The sequence below is a fragment of the Rhinolophus ferrumequinum genome, chromosome 23 (assembly GCF_004115265.2).
Source record: "Rhinolophus ferrumequinum isolate MPI-CBG mRhiFer1 chromosome 23, mRhiFer1_v1.p, whole genome shotgun sequence".
Classification (NCBI taxonomy): Eukaryota; Metazoa; Chordata; class Mammalia; order Chiroptera; family Rhinolophidae; genus Rhinolophus; species Rhinolophus ferrumequinum.
Window position 1 is genome coordinate 23,419,667 of NC_046306.1, and position 27,482 is coordinate 23,447,148.

Genomic DNA, 27,482 nt, shown 5'->3' on the forward strand with positions numbered 1-27,482 from the left:
AGCAAGCTTAATAAAAACTGGCAGAAACCAGTAATACATATTGGCTGAACTAATGCAAAATTTGAGAGAAAATTAGTGAAATTTTAGAAATATGCTTTCTACCAAATTGGTAAACTAAGTTTCCTTTTCCTGTAGCATTTGTTGATTCCTGTCACAATACCTTTAAAAATGTATCAAGCCTCCAGATGCCATAACCTGAGGAGAACACATCATCACCTATGCAGTTTTCTGGCCAAGACTGTGTAACCCCAATCTACTTAAAAGGAAACACTGGACAAACAGAAAATGAGGACGATTCTATTGAGGGGTGGGGGTGAGGGTGGTGCTGTGCTCTTCAAAAATGTCAATATTATAAAAGACAAAGGAAGACTAAAAAGACATGACAACTAAACACAATGTCCTATCCTAGACTGTATCCTGTACTGGAGGGGGGAAATGTTATTAAAAAACAATACTATCGAGATCAAATGATAAAACTGGAATTTAGATGATAGAGTAGGTATACTTAAGAGCACACTCACACACGATAAAGCAAATGGGGTAAATAAAATACTACAACAGGTAAATCTGGCTAAAGGAGATACAGATGTTTTTCGTACTATTTTTTTGTTGTTGAAACATATATTTAAAAAAATTGTGATAAAATATACATAAAACTCACCAATTTAACCACGTTTAAGTGTACAGTTCAGTTGCATTAAGTACATTCACTTCTGTGCAACCATCACCACACCCTCCATTTCTAGGATTATTCAGCATCCCAAACTGAAACACTATTCCTATTAAACACCAACTCCCTCCTCCCCCCAGCACCTTATAACCACCACCCTATTTTTTTGTCTGTAAGAGTTTGACTGCTCTAGGTACTTCATTTAAGTGGACTCATAGGATATTTGTCCTCTTATGTTTGGCTTATTTCATTTAGCATGTGTTCAAAGTTCATCCGTACTGTACCATATGCCATAACTTCCTTCCTTTTTAAGGCTGAATATTTCCATTGTATGTATAGACCACATTTTGATTATTCATTCATTCCTCAATATACACTTGGGTTCTTTCCACCTTTAGGCTATTGTAAACAGTGCTGCTATGAACACTGGTGTACAAATATCTTTTGGAGTTCCTGCTTTCGATTCATTTAGGTATGTACCCAAAGTGAAATCGCTTGACCATATATATAGTAACTGTATGTTTAATTTTTTGAGGAACCACCATACTCTTTTCCACAGTGGTTGCATCATTTTGTATTCCTATCAGCCAGGCTGATAGGAACTGGAAACAAGGTTTCCAATTTCTCCATACCTGCCAGCATTTATTTTTTTATAGGAGCCATCCTAACAGGTATAAAGTGGTATCTCACTGTGGTTTTGATTTGCATTTCCCTAATACTTAGTGATGCTGAGCATTTTTTTCATGTGCTTATTGGCCATTTATATACCTTCCTTGGAGAGATTCAAGATTTTTGCCCATTTTTTAATTGGGGTTTTTTTTTTTTTTTGATTGTCGAGTTGTAGTTCTTTATATATTTTGTTTATTAATTCCTTGATATACAATTTGCAAATATTTTCTCCCATTGGGTAGGCTGCCTTTTCATCCTGTTAGTGTCCTTTGATGCACAAAAGTTAATTTTGATGGAAGTCCAATTTATTTTGTCTTTTGTTTAGTGTCTTTATTTGTATTATTTTTATTTTTGTTCATGCATATTTGAAGTTACTTCCAAATAAAAGGTTTTAAAAAATGGGTATAAGGAAAAAAAAAAAATGGGTATAAGAAAACCGGAAAACTTACCCACAATCACATAGCTACTTAATACTGATTGTTGTGATAGTGATTTCTTTCGTCATACAGTCATAAACTAGTTAGATGACAACAGCTAACATCTACAAGTGCTCACTATGTGCCAGCAATATATGCACATTCACTATGTGCTTTAAATGGATTTCATTTACTCCTCACCACATTAAGTTGTGAGAAAAGTTATCATTTTCCCCATTTTACAGATGAGGAAACTGAAGTAAAGAAAGGTTAAGTAATTTGCCAAAGGACACACAGGTAGAAGAGCTGACATTCAACCAGACTATAAAATAGGGATAACTGTATTTACCTCATAGGTTTGTGATGAGGATTCAGTTAGTTAATGAATGTGAACTGTTTAGAACTGTGCCTATGTGAGAGCTCTAAGAGACCTGTTTACAACAACTCCATGTCTTTCCACTGTTGTACTGAAGATGGAGTTGAGCTACCATACCCAAAGAGTAGTAGCCAGAAGAGATGTCTTCTTATGCCCATGGTTTCAGTGGCTTGAAGCGTTCAGAGAGCAAGTGAGACTGGGTTGGGGATTAATGCTGTACTTGGAAGTATGACAAACACAATCAGTGATACTCTCCCACAATACATGAGATCAAAAGATCCACGTACGAGGTATGACCAAAAAATACAGTGAATGTTTCAATTTAAAAAAAATCTATCACAGTAAAAGACACATTGCCATTAATCCTTCTCAAAATACGCCCCCTTGCTTCAAACACACTTATCCCATCGTTCTTGCCACTTTCTGAAGCAGTTCTGGAAGTCCTCTTTCGTGAGTGCCTTTAGTTGCGCTGTTGTTGCTGCTCAATGTCCCTGAGTCAATTCAAAACATTTACCTTTCATGGTCATTTTGACTTTGGGGAGGAGCCAGAAGTCGCCCAGTTCCAGATCCAGTGAATAATGTGGATGAGGACACACAGTAATGATTTTATTTGACAGAAATTGCCACACGAGAAGTGATACCCCTGTAAACCATAGCCTTTCTGTCGTGATCAACAAATACGGTAAATGCTGCTGCCAAGCGCCATCCAACAGAAAAGCAGGGATCTTCAATACGGGGAGCAGTGTTTGGAACCTTAATAACAGGGTGTGACAAGTTTCAACTTGTTGGGGCAGTCGGGTGTGAGCTATGGTTAGAGAAGGTGTGTTTTATTTTTTATGTTATTTTATTAAGTAGATTTTTTTTTTTAAGGAAGGCGCAACTCACACTGGCCCATGTGGGGATTGAACCGGCAACCTTGGTGTTATTAGCACCACGCTCTAACCAACTGAGCTAACCGGCCACCCCGAGAGAAGGTGTATTTTAAAGTGTGCTGTAAATCATCCTCCGTCATGACAACCCTCCACGTCACACATTGCTTCTGCTATGGCAATTTGTCAATGAAAACATTACAGTGTGTCCCCACCCACCTTATTCACCAGAGCTGGCAACGGGCGACTTCTGGCTCTTCCCCAAAGTCAAAATGATTCAGGACATCAAGGCAGCCACGACAGTGCAACTAAAGACACTCACGAAAGAGGACTTCCAGAACTGCTTCAGAAAGTGACAAGAACGATGGGATAAGTGTGTTTGAAACACAGGTATTTTGAGAGGGATTAATGGCAATGTGTCTTTTACTGTAATAATTTTTTTATTTATTTAAACATTCACCGTATTGTTTGATCACACCTCGTATTATCTACTCATGAAATCTCTCATTCATAAAACCCCTGTAACTTGCCTCTGTTCAACACTGGGGTCCCATGAGTATAAATTTAAATAGCCCGAAAACAATAAAACTATTAAAATACTTATTAAATGTGAACGAAAACAGTCTTTGAAATTATTTCCAAATATTCATTCCTTGGTTTTATAAAACAACCAGGGTGACAGTAACCTAATTTACCTTTACCTAATATCAGTTAAGTATAAAACACATACAAACAAGCAAAAAACCAGAAAGCAGACACTGATGGTAACTTTTGTTCTTTCCAAAGAAACAAGGTCATTTATGCTATAGGACTGCTCCCTTCTGGGGGGCTATTATGTCTACATTGACAACACCAAGACACTGAGAAGATGGGTATGGGTGTATGGGTGTGTGTGTGTGTGTGTGTGTATACATAAACAGCCAAAACAGTACAACAGCTGAAACCAGTAGAAATATTGTCCCTAGGTATTTATGACTTTTAATGATACTCAACTTCTAAATTCTTAGCTTCTTATCTGATAAAAACAGTATCTTTCTCTTCGGTCTCCGATATTCCTTTATAGGCATTTTATTCTTTTGGTTGCTATTTTAAACCTTATTAGAAGACAACCTTTACCTGTGGATCTCAAAGCCCTTCCCCTATTAGCTTAAGAAGTTTGTAAATCAACACAAATTTAGTAACTGGGATCAGATGCAATAGGGTGATGAAACAAGCAGTGGAGTCCTGGTTTCAAATCCCTAGGTGGACCTCTGCTGGGCTTCTTCCAGCTTTGGTTCACTTATGAAACCTCCTAACTGCACTTGCAGACTGAAGAGAAGATCAAGTGAGAGTATCTTCCAGAAAGGGCTCAAAAACACCAAACACATGTAAATTATTATTAAATTATTACTATGCCATAGTTCTTTAATGAAAACTAATAAACAGAAATCTATCTTTAAAAGACTTTATAGTCTTCATCCTCAGTTTTCTTTAAAATACTTCCCAGCCTCTGAGGGCAACTGATAGGTAGACATGACATTACAAAATGAGACCTCACTTCTCCTTTAAACCACCTGACTCACGTGGAAAATATCTCCCAACTCCCATTTCCTAGCCCATGAGTGTCTGTCACACGCTTACCATCCAGTCTTCCTCTGCTCTCTAAAGGCCCTGGCATTCTCTGTGAAGAGCAGAGCAAGACTTTACCACTGAAACTCAAATACTTGTTTGATTGTTTGACCCTTGCAGCTTTGTGTCTCATCAGCTGGAACCTAATTATGAACTGGTGGACTTGATTCTCCACTGGGAGGACAGTATTTTGCAGTACCCCAAAGGGTGCTTCACGTAACTCTCATGCATACCAAACAATCAGCTTATAGTAAGAGAGTCAATCACACAAATTTGAAATGGTTGGCCTTCATTAACTGTATGGGGAGAAGATAATGGGTTCTTGAACTGTAGCTCAGCAACTTCAGATCAATAAAAGGGTGCAAAGAGGGCTGCGGGAGGGTGATGGGATGGGAATAAAGAGGGGCGAAGACAGGAAAAAGACATCATCAAAGATAAACATTTTATTCAGAAACAGTATTTCACTTGCACCTCTGAAAATATGCATGTATATTCACATGCAGCCCAACAGGAAGGAAATACAGGGAGGGACAGCCTAAATTTCTCAATTATTGGTTTGGTTCTTTCATACATTCCTTCCTTTTTCATCCCTTAAATATACGAGCCTATAGTATGAAAAAGTACTACTATGCTAGGCCTTGGAAATATATAACAACAAGCAAGGCAGAACAAAGGTGAGACAAATATGCCTTTAAGAATTTATCTGCAGACTAAGGATACTGGAAATTCATCGAAGAGTTTTAAACAGAAAAGTGACCCAACATGTAATTTACGAAAGTCTGCTTTGGCAGGGTGTGGGACAGGTAGAGAGAATAGAGCTAAGGAGAGACAGGAGGTTGTTGTGTGAGAGAGATGATGATGAAAGCTTTACCTATGGTGGTCGCAATGGAGGTAAGTGGACTACTACTTGGAACAAACTTTATGGTGTAAAACAAATAGCTCTGGGTGGATTAGATAATGGGGTAAGGAGCGGGAGGTTGAGTTTTAAATTTCTAGCTAGATAGACTGTTGATGCCATTCACGGAAATAGAAAACATTCTGGAAGAGAGCTCACAAGTCAGGTTTTGGACATGAGGTTAAAATAGCTTTTAGACATTAAAAAAGGATACCAAATAAGCAATTACATATCACAAGTCGAGCTGAAAGAGCTTTTCAGCTTTAAATATCTAACCCTCCCAGCAATTCTATGAGGCAGGCATTTCCTTCCCTAATCTGCAGATGAAGAAAACAGCCTAAGTAAAGCTCAGGAGCTTGACCAAGAATCTCCAGCAGAAACGGAGTTGGGGTTCCAAGTCAAGTTGGCTGACCTTCAAGGTTCAAGTCTTTTCATTCCTACAGAGCTTAACACTTTCTACACCTCGTATACAGTAGTCTTCAAATCTTAATTTCCCTAGTAGACTCTTAGCTGCCCGAATCAAGATCACGTCTGATTTATCTTTTTACTTTATAGTACACAGCTCAAGGCTTTGCATTTTGTAGGACGCACAGTAAATTTTACTTGTTGATCAATCAATGGTGGTTTATTTTTTAAAAAAATGAAAAGAAAATGAAGTTGCTTCCAAAACGTAGGGTGCCCTAAACACTTCTGGTCATCTGGTACACAGCTAGGGGAACTGGAAGACCAAGTCAAGGATTCTTGAGTAATTGTTCCCTTTGCTCTCTCTCCCTCCCATTATTACAGCTTTTTCTATTAAATAACAGGGCAACCGTGAAGACTAGTCTCCCCGCAACAATTAAAATTAAGAGAATAGTGGAGAAACTTTACTTTAGCAATTTTTGTAACAGCTTATTTGAAAGTTTGGAAAAGTGCCTAAATGCTGAATATCCTGAAAGGTCAATTCTCCTTTCCACTGCTCATCATACAAGTACACCTGAAAATCTGACTTACAGAAAAAGTATTACCTTTCCTAATAATTTCCATTTACTTAATCCTTACTGTTCCTGTGTAACTGCATAAAGGAGGTGTTAACTTTAGTAGCTAACCATTTCAGATCACTACTTCTATCTAAAAAGTCCTCAAATTGACCATGAAGACATGGCTACATTTTGTTTGTTCAATGTTTCTCCAACAGAAGCCAATCAACTATGAAAAATGATCTTGTCAACAAAAGTTTTCCTACTAAAATCAGACCACACCTATAACCAAAGCCAATTACATGGTTCTGCTTGATCTGTTCTTTATGAAATGCAAGGAAATGAAAACTCCATTAAACAGTAAGGCTAAAATACGCACTGCCACAATCAGACTTTACTGACATAAAATGGAATGTAACAGAACTAATTAATTTCAATAAAAACCCCTCTTGCCCTCTTCAGTCAGTCTCTCCCTCTAATCTCTTCCATGTGATTTCTGTTTTTCAATCTGGCAACTAAAAAGAAAATTAGAGGTTTAGGAAATGGTCTAACACCAGAAAACTGCACAAGTCTGATTAGTCATTTGCGCTAATGTATTTTTAGAGAATGAATTTTCTAGCATTAGAACTGTAAAAGATTATTTCAGAACTTTAAAAAGCTAAGTCCATTTTCAAACTGTATTACAGTTTTATTAGTTCTTGTAACCCTAATGTTTATTAGGGTCTTTATCTTTAAAAAAAAACCTCCTGGCAACCATAGATCAACTATAGTGAATGAACAAGATCTCATAACCATCCAGACAGAACAAAGATTTCTATAGCAAAGAATGAGGAAGTGCGGACAGGTGGCTCCTTGGTTAGAGCACGAGCTCTGGGCAACGGGGGGGGGGGGGGGGGGGGGGGGGGAGGGGCGCTTCGGGTTCGATTCCTACATGGGCCAGCAAGCTGCGCCCTCCACAATTAGAATGAAGTCAATGAGCTGCTGCTGAGCTCCCAAATGGCTCAGTTGGTTGGAGCGTGTGCTCTCAACCACAAGGTTGCCGGTTCGACTCCCGCGATGGTGGGCTGCACCCCTGCAACTAACAACAGCAACTAGACCTGGAGCTAAGTTGCTCCAGGAGCTCCACAACTAAGATTGAAAGGACAACTTGACTTGGAAAAGTTCCGGAAGTACACACTGTTCCCCAATAAAGTCCTGTGCCCCTTCCCCAATAAAATCTTTAAAAAAAAAAGAATGAGGAATGTGCTTATATTACACTCTCTGCATAACTGAGGACTGCCTGTTGAGAGAGGAAAAGCAGTTATATGAGGAAAACAACTTTTCACATTACTGGCGAGAACGACCTCTTCTTCCTAGTAATCAGCATAAACTGGTTAGAGAGAACAGGATTTGTGGAACTCAGGGGAGAAAACTGTGTATATGTTCCTGCCTGGTAGAAGCAGATGAATTGAGTCACAAAATCTTGCCTTTTCCCCTTTCAAACATGGCACTGCTTAGCAGGCCATGTGAACACAAAAAAGTAGTTAATACTCTGTAAAACTTGTTTCAAATGTCCATATTGGCCTTAATTTCCAATACTCTTCTTTTTTAAAAATTAGTTTCAGGTGTACAAAACAACATAATGATTATTCTCTCCTTTTAAATCAAGAGCAGAATGTTCACTCAGTAAGTATTTATTGAACATTTACTATGTACCAGGAAATGTGTGCCTGTTGCCAAGAAGGGATTCTTTATTTAGGCCCTGGAGAATAAAGAGAAAGTATCTTTGCCCTCTGACAAAGAAAACAGACTATTACAATCTCAAGTGATCAGTGCTTGAAAGATTAAGTCTGGGTGCTCTGCAGGCATCAAAGGGAATGCAGGTTACTCACCAACCTATTATTCTTCATTCAGCAAATATTTATGGAGTACCTCAATATTTGGGGAAAAATAACATCTAAGCTTAGTTTTGAAGAATGCGCAGGAATTACTCACATGAACACTAAAACAAGAAATTATAAAGCACAATACTTGAAGCAAGTTAAGAATTTTAAAGACCTGTAATTTTGACCCTGAAATTACCAAAGGCTGACACACCTTGTTATCCCCTATAAGAAGCACATCAGATCAACAACCCTTTTATATCTGATTTGGGGAATACTAGTGCACTCTACTTGGCTGTTACTGTGTGTGTCTTCAAAAAAAAAAAGATCATAAATTCACAATCATTGCAATTCAAATCTCTTTCTCTTCCTTTCTCCACTCCTCATACAAATCGGCTTTACAGCAGAGGTCACAGAGCAGAATGTCTAAACAGGACAAGTAACTGGGGGGTGTAGATGATCCTTGAATGTGTGAGTAGAGCTTTTCAGTTTTCAAAGTAAAAACACAAGATTTTTGCAAATAATTTTCCTGTTTTCAACAATGGTGGGCTAATATACTTGGGTCAACCTTCCCACTGTGAACAACTAAAAAAAATGGATCACACACACACATACACACTCACACCTTCTCCCCTTTTCTGTCTCTCATTCTTAAATAAAACAGATGAGCAATTATAGCCAAAAGTGAAGAGAAAATGAGAACCCAGAGAAGCAAGCAAACAAGGAAGGAAGCCCAAAGGGTCTTTGTTGATCCCTGAAAATAAGAATTTATTCTAACAGAAACCAAAGCCTAGGGCCCTCACAAGGTGAAGAGTCTAAAAGGAGAACTTCTCCATAAAAAGGTGAGAGTTCAGAGAGTGATAACCTTAGGGTGAGAGTGAATGGGGAGTGAAGATCCAGGGGAGTGAATGGGGAGTGAAGATCCAGGGAAGAATTACACAGCCCTTTGGGGGGAACATCAGATCTGGAGCTTGTTTTAAAGTGGTCCCTGGACCAGTAATGTCCAGATATCTGACATGAGTAAGTAAGCTCCCTGTGGAGAAAAGTACCCTGCTATGTATGTGTGGGTTTCAAACAATTCCTACAAGTAACTTTTCAAATACAACATCCAGCTTGTAATCAAAGATAATGATGCACTGAAGGAAAAGACTCCAAGATTAAAAACTGGCAGAAAAACAGACAACAGGAAAGACCCACAGACACTTCTGATCTTACCAGATTCAAACTATGAAACAAGTATGCTTATAAGTTTCTGTATATCAACAGGGAACAGGACATTTTTAAAAGTAACAGATTTCAAAAAGTTAAAGAACAAAACAGAACTTTCAGAAACAAAAAACTTGAAATGGATTGATTTAACATTAGACTCAACAAAGCTGAAGAGAAAACTAATAAACTGAAAAATAGGCTAGAAATTATCCACAATGTAGCAGAAAAGTAAAAGCTATGTAAAAATAAGAGAGGAATAATACTGTGAAAAGTTTGACATATTTTTAACTGGTAGAAGAGAAGAAAAAAACAGGACAGGGCAAACGCAACATTAGTTTTAACAGTTGAGAATTTCCCAGAAGCAATCAGACACAATCACATTCCAGAAGCCAACAAATAACAAACAATAAAAAGAAATCTACAACTAAGCATACAATAACAAAAACCAAAAACCAAAGACAAAGAGAAATCTGAAAAGCAAACATAGAAGACAGATTACATTCATAGAAACATGAGAACAATTGCTTTTCCAAAAGCAACAAATGAAACCAAGACAGTTTAATATCTGCAGTGTGCTGAGGAAAAAACTGCCACATTAGAATTCTGTATCCAGTAAATATCTCTAAAAAAAGAAGATAAAGAACAATAATCCCATTGGGTAGGTTTAAATGAGAAAATAAGGAGCAAAAAGGGAAAATTTATAGAAAAGTTCAAATAAACATTGACTACTGATTAATACTAGACTTTGATATGTTTGGGCTCCAAGTTATAACATCTATGATGGTATTTACTTACAGAACAAAAATACCATGTATTTCCAAACCAGAAAGGGAAGGGGGGGGGAAGAGAAATGGAATAAGAAGAATCCAAAAGAATAGTAGGAAAAGATAAGAAAAAACTCAACATAAGAGAGAAAGTTAAACAGAAATATGGCTAATTATACTAAACATAAATGAAATAAATTTCCAGATAAAAGACAAAGACTGCCAGACTGGAATAAAAAAGAAATGCAACTGAACCAGAATAACCACAACAATTTTGAAAAAGAAAAATAAAGCTGGAGGAATCACACTATCCAATTTTAAGACTTATTACAAAGCTACAGTTATTAAAATAATGTGATATTGGCAAAGGGATAAGAGATCAATGAAACAGAATGGAGAGTATAGAAATAGACCCACACAAATATGGCCAATTGATTTTTGACAAAGATACAAAGATGGTTTAATGAGGAAAGGATAATCTTTTCTTTAAATGGTTTTGGAAAATTTGGACATCCACATGCAAAATCATGAACTTCTACTTAAACCTCACACCTGATATAAAAAAGGAGTTAAACCTATAATATATAAAGAATTCAACAACAACAAAACACCCAATTAGGGGCAGGAGGATGGCTCAGATGGTTAGAGAGCAAGCTCTCAACAAGGTTGCTGGTTCAATTCCCGCATGGGATGGTGGACTGCATCCCCTGCAACTAAAGACTGAAAACCGCAACTGGACTTGGAGCTGATGGGCCCTGGAGAAACACAATGTCCCCCAATATTCCCCAATAGAATTTATTAAAAAACACAAAAAAACAAAAACAAAAAAAAACAATTAAACAAACAAAAAAACCCCAATTAAACAATGAGCAAAAGATCTGATGACATTTCACAGAAGATACACTAGTGCATGTGCGCCTTAGTCACAGTGTGTGACAAGTTTCCACTTGTTCAGTCAGTTGGGTATGAGCTATGCTTGAGAAAAGGTATATTAAAGTGTGCTGTAAATCATGGATCATGAACAATGTATTAACATGAAATGGGCAAACGGTTTCATCCTCCATCATGACAACACTTCGTGTCACACATCACTTCTGGTATGGCAATTTCTGTCAAATAAAAACATTATGGTGTGTCCTCATCCACCTTATTCACCGGAGCTGGCACCGGGTGACTTCTGGCTCTTCCCCAAAGTCAAAGTGATTCAAGACATTGAGGCAGCCACGACAGCGCAACTAAAGACACTCACGAAAGAGAACTGCTTCAGAAAGTGGCGAGAAAGATGGGATAAGTGTGTTCGAAACATGGATGAGTATTTTGAGAGGGATTAATGGCAATGTGTCTTTTACTATAATAAATTTTTTTTTAATTTAAACATTCACCGTATTTTTTTTTATCACAACTCATATAGCCACCTTAAAAAACAGTTTGGCAGTTTCTTATAAAGCTAAACATACACTTAACCATACAACCCAGCATACCCACTCCTAGGTATTTACTCAAGTGAACTTAAACCTATGTTCACACAAAAACCAGCATTAGAATTTTGATCACAGCTTTATTCATAATTGCAAGAAAATGGAAACAATCAAGATCTCCAACAGGTAAATGGATACACAAACAGTGGTACAATCACACAATGGAAAACAAACTATTGATTTGTACAGCAACATGGATGAATTTTAAATATACTTTAAATGAAAAAGCCAGATCCCAAAATCTACATATTGAATTTTCACCACTTACATGACATTCTGGAAAAGGCAAAACCATAAAGACAGAAATAAGATGGGTGACTGCCCCATGGCAATAAAACTGTTCTGTGTAATACTATAGAGGAAAACGTATTACTGTAAGCATTGTTAAAACCCATAGAACTGTACATCACAAAGAGTGGACATTACTGGCTGCAAATTCCTAGTCTGTCCACTGAGAGCACCCAGAAGCAGTATCAGTAAGTAGCACTGGGAATAACTAGTGCCCCAATCTTGGTTTCTCAATACCTTTCTCCAATAAAAGGAACAAGGACTCTCTGGAGAAATGGCTGCTTCTAAAGATGAGGCAGGAAAAATGCAAGACAGCCTGGCAAATCCTGCAGTAGAAGGGGCATGGGAGCCAACATGAAAAGAGCTCCAACTGCCAAAGCTTGAGCAATGTGAATAATAAAACAATGATAGTATTAGATTGCAATCCCAAAGAATAAAATATCCACGAGTCCATACTACATAGACTTTTTATTTTTAAATCTTCCTTAATAAGAATTCCAACTTATACATGTAGAACGAAAGAAGTAGAAAATCACCATTAGACCAGCAGAGTAATTGCTGCAGGCAAGATCTACTGACAGATGCTGACAAAGTTGAGTAAAACTTTTAGGAGAAACAGGATATTTGCATAGCCTCTAAGTATCTCCTCCGGAATACTAATGACTACAGTGGTTTTAACATATACCAAAAAACGATCTGATATGCCTTCCTCAAGGAGGTGGAGCTGTGTTCTTCCCCTTGAAGGTGGTTTGGACTTAGGAAAGCCCTTCTAGTGAGTTAAGTATGGAAAGGAAGATAGAGTAACTTTACAGGGGAGAAACCTGGCAACCGCTATCTAAACATCACTAATCTTTAAAGTTGCGTTGACATCATATACCTTTGACACGATGTGATCAAAAGGACAGTCATTTCTTGGTATTCAAATATCCATAACCACAATCTAATCATGAGAAAATACCAGTCAAACCTAAACTGAAGGATATTCTACAAATCTCACCAGTCTTCTCTAAAAGTGTCAATGTCTTGAAAAATCAAGGAAAGACTGAGAAACTGTCACAGACTGGAGGAGACTAAGGAGACATGATGACTAAATGTAATGTGATGTCCTGGACTGGATCCTGGAACAGAAAAACAACATAACTGGTAAGATCCAAATAAAGTCCATAATTAATAGTATTGTTATCAACGCTAACTTCTTAGTTTTAATAAAGTGACATGGTTATGGGAAACGTTAACATTAGGGGAAGCTGAATGGAGGGTATATGAGGATTCCATATTTGCAACTCTTCTATAAATCTAAAATTATTTCAAAACTACAAATTAAATACTAACGATATTAGGTGCTAGAGAGGATGTGCAACAATACTCATATATTGCTGGAGGAATGCAAAATGGTATAGCTATTCTGAAAAAGTCTGGCAGTTTTCTTATAAAGTTAAAATTACAGTTTTCACATGACCCAGCAATCCCACGCATAGGGATTTACCCTAGAGAAATAACTCATGTTCACGAAAGCCTATACACGTACATTTACAGAAGCTTTATTCATAATCAAAGAATGTTAACTAAATGGATAGACAACCTGTGGTCCATCCATACAATGGAATACTACTCAGCAATAAAAAGGAGCTAACCGTTGATACAACTTGGACGAATCTCAAAACCAGTATGTTAAGTGAAAGTTAGTTTCAAAATATTATGTATTGTTTGATTACATTTATAATATTCTTGAAAAGATAAAAGTATAGTAACTGATAACAGAATAGTGGTTGCAAGAAAATGGGGTTGGGAGATTGGGTGTGACCACCAAGGGTTCTGTGTCCTGGTTGTGATGGCAGCTACTGGAATCTATTTGCGTTAAAATTCATAGACCTGTACACACAAAGAGGAATCAATTTCATTGTATGTCAATGTGAAAATAAAATTTAAAAAAGGGGAAAAATCCTATCATATGTGGTGTCCTAAAACACAAGCTAACTAAACACAGGATAACATAACCTGATGCCAGTAAACGTGAAATTCTTAGAGGAAAAAGACTGACCAACACTGACACCAGAAATGAAAACCCTGACTAGTCCCATCTCCAGTTCAGTCAGTATCTGGGTATCACTTTACAACCTGTGTTCTATCTTAACATTTTTACTGCACAGCTTTATACTTCCAAAACACTTAAAAAGCTACAAACTTTTAAAATGTTACGCGAATGAGTGTTGAACATACTCCCGTCACCCCTTCTTTGTGCCTTTACACTGCCCTCCAATACTGCTTGCTAGGAGAACTCCTACTCAACTCATCCTTCAAGAATCAGTTAAATTTTACATCCACGATGAAGCCTTTCCATACCTCTCCAAAATGAGTCAAGTATTTCCTCTGTGGAGCTAAAGTCCTCCACATACTCATTACATTATCACGTGTTTTGTTTATATACTTCTCTCTCAGTAGATTATGAATTCAAGACCTATTTGGACCCTGATTTCTCCTGGTATATGCCCTGCATTTATCACAGCGCCTAGCATGGTGCTCCATAAATGTTCGAAGAACCTAATACCAAGACAGTAGTAGCAGACAATATTTTGGCCAAAATTAACCTTCTTACATAGAGACCATCTCCTGTTCAAAATTAGGAAAAGCAGTTTGGCTGTATCATGGATAGCTGATCTGTAGCTGATTTTAAAGACGCTCTTTGGTCTTACACACAAATGTTATCACACCCATCACGAACAGCAGAGGGAAAACGGTCATACTATTACTTCCCAATGAGATGGGAAACCACTGGTTTCTTTGAGGCCATAAGCTTTCCTGAAGCTGTGTAATTTACATGTGATGAGCACAGTGCCCAGCAATCCTTGCTAGAGTTACAGAAACAGGTCAGTACTCTATTACTGAAAGACGTGAACCTTGGAACCACTAAGAACAAATATGAGCTTTGATCTGTCATTTAACCTATCTGATTAGTGAGGAAACTGCAGAATATATGGATTAATACCCCCTTTCACTCCCTCCTTTACTGTCATGGAGGTAGACTACACAGAAGACAACCATACTTCCTATGGGTGATGGATAAGCATTAACTAATAGGGTGGGTTGTCCTAAACTTACCAACACTAAAAAATAGGCTGGAACCAAGGATAGCAAATACTGGCTGGCTTCCAATTACAAAGGTCTGTGAATGCATATGGTGGGTCAGTCACTGCTTCTTAGGATTTACATTGGTCACTTTTAAACCAAACAAGTCCAAGACCTCAGTAATATCTTTCCCATTTTACCAAAGGCAAATCTGAGTAATCTCTACAATATCACAAAAAGGTGGTGATTTAAAAGTAGTCTGTTTAGATCCACAGCCTAATCATTCTGCTCTAGCAAACATACCGGGGGTGCCAAAAAAATGCACACATTAATTTAAGAGATGTTATCTATATATTACTTTTCAAAGTTGAATTGAATTACGGTAGCAACGTGTAGTATGACGTTCGCTCAAAAGATGATGTTAACCAAATGAATGCTTGCGTCATTCATTGTATTACAATTTTTATACACTTTTTCCTTTCTTAAAATGTGTATATATTTTTTTGGCACCCTCTGCACATGTCCTATTTGGCTCACATAGTCTGCCCGTCCCCCATTTAAAATTGAGGTAAAAACCGTGTAACAAAATTCACCATATAAAAGTACACAATTCAGTGGTTTTTAGTATATTCACAGTGTGCAATCACCACCACTATCTGATTCCAGAACACTTCCATCACCCAAACAAGTAACCCAATATCCCACAGCAGTCATCCTAACACTCCCTGCCCTCCTCCCAACCACTAATCTGCTTTCTGTCTCGATGGATTTGCCTACCCTAGACATTTCATATAAATGAAATCATGTAATATGTGACCTTCTGTGTCTGGCTTTTTTCATTTAGCATGGTTCCGAGGTTCATCCATGTTGCAGTTTTATTTGCAGCGCAGTTAATTCATTTTTTTATGGCTAAACCCACTGTAAGGATATACCACATTTTGTTCATCAGCTGATGGACATTTGGGTTGTTTCCACTTTTCAGCCATTATGAATAATGCTCCCGTGAACATTCTTGTACAAGTTTTTCACACGAGTGTTTTTAGCAAGTAAATCAGGTATTAAGTTGAATTATGTGTTTTTTTGGTAATAAATTATTTTAACATGTGAGTTTGTTGCCAACATTAAAAAAATAAAATAAAAATTAACCTTCAGTTTCTCAAAAGAAGGAAGCAGAAAAGGTAGGTAGGTCTGTCTGTCTGGTATTCACACTGACAAAAATTACTCCTATCTACTGAACTGTGATTATCCAACAATGGGCTCTAAAACCTACCCCCTGGAGATGACACAGATAAACCCGGACAACTCATTTATCCTGTGGGTATTTGAGTTAAGCAATCCCTGCTCTTTGTATGGGAATTTGTAAAATAATTAATTAATTAAAACCACGTATTTAAAAAGGCTAAGTGGGGAAAAACTCGGGCAAAGAAAATGTTCAGCATTACCACATGCAGTCACAAGCACGTAAGCTCCCATTTTGAGACTACCTGCTCCTTGATTTAGTTTCCATTACTAGTTCAATTAGAACTTAAAACCTTGGAGCAGTTCACAATATGCCTTTTGCCAATTAAGAAATACAGAACTGACCAAGGCTTTACAGAAAAGTTCTAATGGTTAAGACCCCTTTCTTTGTACTCCAACAGCACTTTCTGCCTGCCTCTTCCATCTAGCACTGCCACTGGACTGTTTCCACGTCCATCTCTAGCTACAAAGCTCCAAGGGCAGAGAGCAGTGTATCCTCAGGAGTCTACCACAGAAGCCGACATATAGAAGGTGGTCCAGAAATCCTTGCTGAAAGAATAATACTATGACAACTGACAAATCAGGCAAGTGTTACAGTATTAAAAAAATAATGAAATGGGGAAACTATTATTTGAACAATACAAATTATGACACTGAAAATGGAGTTCATCAGTGAGATCAGAAGTCCATGAACTCCCTGAAAGTATACACAAGATGGCATTTGCAGGTTTCTTTCTTGTTTTTTTGAAGAAAAGGTCTGTAGCTTTTATTACAGGCTTAGAGGAATCTATAAACCCCAGCAGAATTAAGAATAGCTGAGTTAGATAAAAGGAAACATACATTTTTTGACACTGTAAAATACCATTTTAAAAGGTTAACTCGATAACTTACATAAATATTAAACAATTAAGTTTCTCAAACTAAGTATATCCCATTCTTTCCTGAAGGAGAAAACAATGTATCCTAGGCTTCAATTTATGTTCCAGCATGAGATTCAAGCTTGATGAATGATTAACAAAATGTCAGCTTCAGAAAAGATACAGTGGCATTCAGAGTCAGTCAGGCGAGGACAACGGTTTTACACAAGGGAACTTTATTTTTGCTTCACATTACTGCTTAAAAAATAAGAATTTAAATTTCTCCACAACTATCCGAACTTACATCATTTAGAGTCTTACATTTTTAAGTATATCTCTTGAATTATATGTGGAAAGAGAATCACTCAAGGGTCAGAGAGATACTTGTCTTTTCTAAATTTAAAGCCAAGATTATTTTAAGATTGGTGGCCTCCTGAGTCTTAAAACTGTTAAGATATCATTACTGAACTTTCTAAATTAGTGCTTACAGCGTTTTAAAAAGTCAAAATACAAATAGAAAATATTTGTATGGCACACTGGGATTAACAATCAAGACTTTCAGACCTAAGGTCACTGGCTTGGATGCCCTGTACCCTCCACAATGACCAGAGGGCTGAGGGACCAGCACCTGCACATCTGCAACTCCTCCTGATATGGTAGTGCACTGGTTGAAAATTTTTGGTGTAAATAACCTGTAGAGATCACAAGCCAAATAGTCAAAATCCATGCAGTAGGTTAAGAAAACTATTTCATAACTCCCCTTATTTTGAGAGCAATGCAATTATCTTTGCAGCTTTCCAGTCCAGATGCATCACTAATGAGCAACCATTTCTTCTGGGAGATCATCTATTTAGAGGTGACTGGCACAAAAAAAAAACCCCAAAAACAATAAACACAAACTAAACCTCCTAACCGTAGCTTGGAAGAATAAGCCAAAAGAAAAGTAAAAGTTAGTGGTAAAAATGAATGCAACATTAAATGAAGTTATATTTTTCCTCTCCTTTCCTGTTTCAACTTAAGGCGGTAACCACAGCCAACAATATTCTCTCTCATCTATCAAACTAATGCCATATAAAAAGTGTTTTTTTTTCAATTGGGGAAAATGATCCAGGTTAAAATGGTTAACTATTAGCTCCTTGACAGCTCCCCTAACCCATTCTGACCTTCAAATCCCAAGACTCCAGGTGTACACGGAGTAAGCAAGAAAACTGTTCAAGGCCAATAGTATAAGTTTTTTCTGGTCCTGTTAAGGGGCTGAGTTCGGAATATAAATATTCACAATAAGACTTGATAACTCATTAAGTTACTGCTTAGGTAAATTTACCGGATTATTTAAGACATTATAATCCTATCATATCACACTGGGCATTCTGTTTTTATTCCCAACTGCAAAATTTACAACATTCTTGCTTTAAAAGGCAATACACTCAAGCATTTTCATAAAACAAACCAGCAAGTATGGAATAACAAAAGACATTAGCATTTGGGTCCTCTGTGTCAATTTTATTTCTCTACCTTTAAGCTAGAAAAGGAATCAGAGTGTCAATGTTACATAAATAACACTGCAACAGTGAGAGGTCTTCCAATAAAGGGAAGTACTATAAGAAAACCCAAGCAGCTTGATTTGAATTAATACAGTTCTACCTCAAACACCTGACGTAAGTTTGAAGTCCAGTATTGTCCCCAATAATATAGAATACAATAAATGATGGGCAAAGACATCATCATCTATATCTTTTTACAAGGCAACACAAGCAAAATAAAGTCACAATCTGAAAATTTATTCCAGTGGCCACAATCCTCTGGAACCAAAAGATAAAAAACTTCATTTGAAACCTAGAGTAATCTAAAGTATAATCCAGCATTTACGATGTATGTAATAATTATTGCCATCATTTGAATGCCTTTTATAAGCCAGCCATGGTATGAGATATACACTCCCATTTTAGAAACAAACAGGACCAGAGGCTAAATGACCTGCCCAAAGCACAGGATTACTAAATTACAGAAGCCAGATCTGAACCCAAGGATTCAAGACCTAAATAGGACCTGAACCTAATAAGACCTAAATAGGTTATTTTCACTAATTCAACCTTATTTCCCTAATTCTGCACACTGATTCAATAACAGCCTATCATAAATAATACAATGAAATGGATTGCTTTAAATTTGGAGGCAAGGTGAGGGGTGGGAGATGTGAGTTTCAATAATCTGGAGTCTTCACTATTCTCTTATTTGAATGGGCTGACCATCAGGCCACACGGTATAAAAACAAGATTTTAAAAGATGGAAGAAAAACTCCAAGATAGATGGCTATTTGTATTCATGCTATATAGTCATAAATACTCAGAACACTTAACTACTTTAAAATACTGATAAAGACAGGTTCTTGCTCTAGACCTATGGGGTCTATAATTTAAGAATACAGAGCAAACAAGAAAGCAATTTAGTGCATCACCTAAGTAGAGGACATAAAGATGTTAATGCAGGAAAAAGTTCTTGAAACATATCCCTAATACACAATACACAAGTAATTCCTAAACTATGATCAAAGGACAACTGGGAAATAAGATCTCTGATGCAGGTTCACAAGTCTGTAGGTGAGCAAACCCTGAACTCTCCCCAAGTCTGGGATGGGATGATTCACTTCTCTACCTAAGAAGCAAGACAACCCTCTATTCACCAAGATTAGATACCCACTCTGGCAATCTGCACTGACATGAGTAACCGAGGCAATCTACACAGGGCTTGAGTTACATACGGACCCATCCCTAAACAGCAGCAATTGAGCACCTCACCCACCCCGGAGGCCATACAAGAAGCAGAAAGTACCAGTCAAAAGGCTTTATTAATAAGAACTCCTGGCAGCAGAAAATGAAAATAAAGAACAAAGAGGAGCAGCCCTGACAATGAACACCGTCTTCACTGACAGGAAAGGGAAGAAACTCCTATTAGCCAGGCACCCAGCATTTCATAAATTACCTCCTTTAATCCTCACAGCAACCCTGAGATAACATTATCTGCTGTTTTTAGTTATTAATCTTCACAAGAACACTGGGGTCAGTACAAAACCCCATTTTACAGATGAAGAAACAGAGATGAACAAATAAGTTGTCCGAGGTAATCGTTATCTCAATTGTTGAGATGACAAAACCTAGGCTTGAGAAAGGTAACTGTCCTCAAACTCGGTCTGTCTGACTCCAAGGTTGGAATTCTTTCCAACTATCCCCGCCAGCAATGTCAGTTAAAGAATTCTATTAAAATGGAATTTTCTGTAGCTGTTTCAGAAACTGTACCTGAGATACAAAGCCAATAGAGGTTTTCATAAGAAAACACCTCAGAAAACTACTCAGTTGTAGAACGATATATGCATTATTACAAAATGTCCTCAGTTTTAAGCTTGAGAACAGGGACAATCTAGCGATCCCTAGCACAGCACCTACCTAAAATGTACTAAGCATTCAGGGTCCGTTGAATGAATAACATCTTTTGACTGGTTATAAATTCAATAGCCCAAAATGGCTACTCTGTCCTTTCCCATACTACGTGATTCCATTTTGTAGGATAACAATTTACCCATTCATTTTTAACAGGGTTGCTTTCTTAAATTTTGTACAATGTTAATGATATGACTAAACTGAGAAATGCCCATTAACGCATTAGCCATAACCTCAGATAAATTTCAAGTGTTTCCTTTTCCAAGCAGATTAAAATGTTATCTGGCTAATAAAAACCGGTCGGAAATATCCACAAGACCAGAAAGTGTAAAAAGAAAAAAGTGGCCAACATAAAGGTATTTAAGATGTGACATGCATAAAATTATAAAAGATTATTCTAAGTATACCCTGGTAATTAACCCTAAAACCCTCACTTCAGGTAACAATATTTTTATACAATAAAATAGTATCATCACTAATGTAAATACTAATAAAATACTAATGTAAAAAAGTTTGCCCACCATAGCAACTGTTGCTAAGTAGGTTTCTTATGTCTAAAACACAAAATAGGTAGAAACCAGTGAAATTCCACTCCTAGCACGATACTGTGAATTCATTCACCTTAAACTTTTAAAAGGACTCAATCCTTGACTTCTATAATGTGAAAAAAAATGTTTGGTCAACGACTAAGTCTGCTGGTATCTATCTACCCTGGAACATACTAAATATTTAAGAAAAACTGCCAATTGTAGTTCCTTTTCCTTAATAATTCTAGAGGAATTCCTTCATTTGAAAAGCTAGCTGGCCTAGATTTCTCTCTATTAAGAAACAACTAAATGATACACTCCTTTTGAAATTATCATTTTAGGAGTTCAAAGAAATTTAGGTGTATGAACACACTAATACTCTTGTGAAACAAACTTGGCTCAGGTCACCCAATGAATTGTTGATAGACCAAGGATCAAATCCAGTTTCTCATTTTAAATCAAGTATCACAAGCATCATTACCTGAAAATGCTAAGTCCTTACCAAATCTAATGCCTAAGTATATCAGTTCTCAATCTCTGAACTTTGCACAAATTGTTCATTGTACTGCAATATTTATGCAAAAGTTACAATATAGTTATCAAAACAATTATAAAGGTTATAACAGTTAACATATTTTGGGCACAGTGTTAGATACTGGGCTAAACCTGTTACACGCATTATCTCAATACTTATAATGGCCCACATGAGGAAATTGAGGCAGAGAGGTCATCTGTCCAAGGTAAAATCTAGAAAAAGGGTAAGTCAGGGGTGCACAGGGAATATCCAGTAAGTCCTCACTTAAAGTCGTCTATAGGTTCTGCAAGTTTAAGTGAAACACATAATGAAACCAATTTTACCACAGGCTAATTGATATAAAGGAGTGAAATTGCTATGGCATCGCATCAACCTTCTAAAGAAAGGACGTTACTGAGGACTCGCTGTTCTAAAGCCATTAACCTCCACTGCCTGGACCAGGATTCTAGACCAGCCCTAGGGCTGAGAGAGTTGAGCCACTTAACCTTCATGTGGCCCAATTTCCTTTATTCTAAACCACCAAGTCAAACAGATAACCTCAAAAATTGTTCATACCCTGAAATGCTCTACTTTTGTAACCATCCTTCTAATCAGGTAACTAAGTCAAAAAGAAAGTCTCATTTCCTCCACCCTCTGAAATCTCCCTCACTAAAGCTGGGAGTCCACATTTTATGAATCTAATCAATAGGATACTGTTGAAGAACAAAAACAGCTTTTCTTAAAAGCTAGAACTCCATTCTGCAATTATGATTCCCAAATCTGACTCACCTCAAATGACAACGACAGGGAGAAAAGACCTTACAATACCTGTGGGTTGGGATGGGAAGTGTGAAAGAACAGACCTGTGTGTGTGTGTGTCTGTGTGTGTGTGTGTGTGTCAATTCATAAAAACACATCACCCCTTTCTATCTCCTCAAAAAATTGGAAATAAGTCTTTAAAAGGTTGTCACATAAATTCACTGCTTTATTCAGCCAATAAAAATTAATGAAGAAATTATGTCATTTATCTAAGACTTTTATTATAGGCATGGAAGAATCATCTATTTATAAAAATCCTGCTAAAATGGCCTGTAGGTCTAGAATATACCTTTTACTACGCTGGTCATCTAACCCCTTCGAATCTCATATAAGTAACACAATATTGAAACATCTAGGAAGAGGCATAGGTTCTACTCAACACCATTGTTCTGCAAAGTCTTCCAGGACCAAATCCCTTTACACAGTAATTTTTGCTGACTTTGTTCTCTAGAAAAGAATCCCCCAAAGATTCTTAAATAAAACCAGCGAAGCCTTTCTATTACTTTTCTATTGTTGCCATAACAAATTACCACAAACATAAAACAATACAAATTTATTGTCTTAATTTTTATAGGTCAGAAGTCAGGTGAGTTTAGGTGGATTGGTTCTCTACTTAGGATCTCCGCAAGGCCAAAACTCAACATGTCCACAGGGCTGTGTTCCTTGTCGGAAAATGGGAGAAATCTGCTTCCAAGCTCATTGAGACTGTTGACTGATTTAGTTCCTTTGGGTTGTAGGACTGAGGTCCCCAATTCCTTGCTGGCTGTCAGCTAGGGCTGCCCACATTCCTTCTTATGCTTTCTATGAGGCCCCCCCCCCCTTTAGTAATGGTAGGTTGAATCCCTCTCATGCTTCAATGTCCGACTCCAGCTGGAGAAAATTCTGGGCTTTCATGTGACTAGACTGGACCCACCCAGAAAATGCAGGATAATCTGCAATAGGGTAATTTCCTATCTGCAAAGTCCCTTCACCACATAACTGTTAATTCAGATTCCAGGGATTAGGGTACAGAAATCTTTGGGGACGGGGGTGTAATTCTATTTTCCATAGCCCACCCTCTGGCTTCCCAACTCGAAGTCCAAATATCTCATCTAAAGCTCATCAAAGTCCCAACTCTCATCATCTAAATCAGGTGTGGATGAGGCTACAATCCCTGGAGTACAATTCCTAAAAATAAATAAATAAATAAATAAATAAATAAATAAATAAATAAATAAATAAATAAAGGTATCTGCTCTCAACATGTAACGATGGGACACAGGCATAGGGCAACAGTTATCTAGACATTCAAGCCCAAACAGGGAAAATGTAAGGGAAAACAGATCTGTGGGTCCAAAGCAGTTTCAAAATCTAAGGAAACTCCATTCCATTTCAATTTTCAAAGCCAGGGAAAAATCCTGTGGCTTTTAGCTCCACTTTCTCAGGGGACCTTGGTTCCACTGAGTCACTTTTTTTTTTTTAAACAAAAAGCAGAACATTTACACTTGAGTAGTTTTACCATCCTGCTTCCTGCCAGTAGAATTTGGGGGGTTTGACAGCACTCTTTAACTCCCAGTTCTTTCAATCCAAGCTAGTTTTGTTTCTGCTAGTTAAAATCAAGAACTCAGGAGGCTTTACATGAATTTTACAAAAGGGTTCACTCCATTAGTTAGACTCACATCAATAAATCAGGCGCGTCTTCAAGACTTTGCCTGTAAATCTCAACCACACCTCCTAGTTTATCACTTATAAGTTGTCTTTTCCACATAACCACAGGACACAATTCTAAGCTTATTCTCACTGTGTAACAAGGATCTTCTTTCCTCCAGTTTCCAATGAATACCTCACTCCCACCTGAGCCCTCACTAACAGTCATTAACATCCATATTTCTACTAACAATCTGTTCTAGTCCTTTTCTATCATACTCCTAAAAATTTTTCTGGCATCCACTGCCACTTCCACATTTTTAGTTAACAGTACCCCACGCCTGGTACCAAAATCTACACTAGTGTTCTATTGCTGCCATAATAAATTACCACAAACGTAGTGGCTTAAAACAACAAATTTATTATTTCACTGTTTCTGCAGGTCAGAAGTTGGGTGGGCTTGGCTATGTCTTCTGCTTAGGGTCTCACAAGGCCAAATCCAAGGTGTATTCCTTGCTGGAAACTCTGGGGAAGAAGCTCATTCAGGCTGTTGGCCAAATTCAATTCCTCCTGGTTGTAGGACTGAGTTCCCCATTACCTTGCTGGCTGTCAGCTGGGGCTGGTCTTTACCACTAGAGGCCGCCCACATTCCTTCTCATGCTTTCCATGTGGCCCCTCTAGCAACAGCAAATGAAGTCCCTCTCATGATTTGAATCTCTGATTTTCTCTTCTGCTCTATCTCTCAACGCCCGGCTGGAGAAAGTTCTCTGCTGTTAAGGGCTCATGTGATTCGATTGGGCCTACCCACAAAATCCAGGACAATTTTCCTATTTTAAGATTCTTAACCCTAATTACATCTGCAAAGTCCTTTTCACCACGTAACATATTTAAAGATTCTGGAGATTAGAGTACAGACATCTTTTTTAAGAGATGGTGGGGGGAGGTCATTCTGCCTACTAGAAACCCAAACCCTGTGTAAGGCTTTAAACTCGGTTTCTAAAGAAATTTCTTTCTCTAAAAGAATATGTGAAGTAAAGGTGTATGTTCAGAGATAGAGACAATAGTAAAATCAAGGACTCACCAAGGCGACAGGAGAGCTTAAAAATACAATGTGGAAAAGAAGCTGCCAATGGTTTCATCCCCAAACAGCAAGGCAATTAACCCATTATGCAGAAAGTGACCCATTGCTCCCCCTTAAATGTGTGCTTCTCTCCTCTACTGTATTCAGCACAAGAAGACATATAAGTAGGCATTTTTTTCCAAAACGAAAGTTGCTCCAGAGTGAACTAACTTTGTAATCAGTTAATAAATCAATCTAAGTAAACTTCCAATCCTTTTGTTCCTTCAAGTCATACATTTTTTTCAAAAGAAATGAAAAGAAACGAGCCAGTTCCCACCCTCTCAAAGTCACAGAAGAACAAACCGACCCAGGTAAAACTGCAGGTGAACTTTTAAAAACGATATGGCCCCGATCTTTCCGCCCAAGGTCCGCCAAGCCAATTAAGCCAAATGGCTTATAACAAAACAAAACACTGCCAACAACTACAAAGATCATATTCTGAAGCCTTGCCTACTGTCCGATTCTTGACCATAAGAACAAAAGAACCTCAAATATACCAGCTAGTCCCTGTTAATTATAGTGACAGGTAAGATTTATTGAGCACTTACTACCTGCCAGGCACTGTGGTAAGCACCTGACACAAAGTATACGCAACATAAACCTATGAGCTAGGGCAAATTATCACCCCCATTTTACAGACAGGAAAACTGAGGTTTACAGAGGTTAGGTCACACAACTACTGTAGTAGTAGAACTGATATATGAGAACTCAGGCAGTCTCATTCTTTACCACTGGGCCACCCCTTAGGTGGAATAGGGTCTCCCAACTCTTAGGAAAAAAATCTTCCCTTTCTAGCTTTCTTTTCACTTCATTTCATCTCCCCTCACACCCTTCACATAGAATTCAGCAGTTGAAAGGTAATCCAGTCTTTTCAAATTAATTTGCCACCTCCCGTTCCGAACTGTTTCCTGCCCACAACAGCAACAGCCAAGATGCAACTTCTTTTGACCCTGACTTTGCTTTCCAAAAACAAACTACAGAAGCTCCACCCATCACCTGCCTAGGCTTGAAATGTTCCAACGCTGCAAAAAAACCAAAAACGAAAAGTCCTACTCTTTCAAAAGGTCACAAACTAATATGTACACTCTTAGCCAACCTTTAATTCTACAAATCTCTCTTCTTCCACACAGGATCCCAACTAACCCTTAACTCCAACTCGTTCTGCCCTACTTCGTGGTCCCCTCCGCCTTTCTCCTCAGCGACCTCGCCCGGGGTTCCCTCCACCTTGCACCCCAGTCTGCAGGTGGGAAGTCCAGCCTCGCCCACAGGGACCCTTAGAATGCCCCCCACTCCAGCTGCTCTGCTCCGCGAGAGGGTTCACCCCACCCTACCCAGCAGGCACCACTCCCCTATGCACAGGCCCCCAGCATCCCCCTGCGGCCCCACCCCTCAAGCTCCCTTCCCCCTCTGGCGACCCCCTCCTCCAAGTTGCCCCCTTGTCCCCGCCCCAGTGCAGCCCTCTTCCCTAACCTAATAAGCTGGACTCGCGAGCCAGTTCCCACCCTCTCATCAGCTCCTGCCCCTAAGCTTCGCTACCTGCCTCGAGTTGGGGGGTGGCCCCTGGCCTCCCCGATGGGCTGCAGGGGCCTCGGCTGGTGTGTGTGTAGAGGGGGGGCAGGGGAAAGCGACGGGCCGCTCAGAGTCTGATGGAAGCACAGGGGGCGGCCGCGCCCGGCTACCTTATCCTGGGCCACTCCTCAACCCCCAACGACCTCGCCTGGCGGCTCCCACGGTACCTGTGGTGGAAGCAGCAGCGGCAGCGGCCGCTCTCCCCTCTCCTCACACAGACAATATGGCGGCGGCGGAGGAGGAGACACACAGCTCGGCCGCCAGCCGCAGGGACCAGAGCGAGGCTGCAGCCTCCGCTGCCGGAAGCGGAAACCCACTCCTGCCAGGAGGCGGGCGGGACCACTTCAGACTCCGCCCCTAGCGGAATCGCGCTGAGTGCGGCCATGCTGGGATATTCTATTGCAGCCTTGGGTTTCGTTTCCGGACTAGGGCGCAAAATGGAAGGAGTTCTCGACGTAAAGCATAATAAAGCGACTTGTAATAATTAAGCGCGTTTTATTTTAGTACATTTAAGAACTGATGAGAGAGAGAACATGAACCTTTCCCTAAGTGTACAATTGGTTTGAACCAAGCTAAGATGGCGGTCCCTAGGTTTCCCGCACTTCACCCAGCTGACGAGTCCCATCAGTCTACAAGCCGGCCCGC

At 38.6% G+C, this 27,482-nt stretch overlaps 1 protein-coding gene across 3 annotated transcripts in view; it reads right to left on the bottom strand.

Moving 5' to 3' along the window:
- Positions 1-27,138, bottom strand: part of CSNK2A1 (casein kinase 2 alpha 1) — a 49,654-nt gene extending 22,516 nt beyond the window's left edge. For 2 of the 3 annotated variants that reach the window (XM_033094656.1, XM_033094655.1), the window contains exon 1: positions 27,005-27,138. The gene's annotated coding sequence lies outside the window, so the exon portion shown is untranslated. Of the gene's footprint in view, positions 1-26,804; positions 26,927-27,004 lie in introns of those variants that run through there. The other variant, XM_033094657.1, reaches the window with a different exon arrangement.
- Between the last annotated feature and the right edge of the window lie 344 nt (positions 27,139-27,482).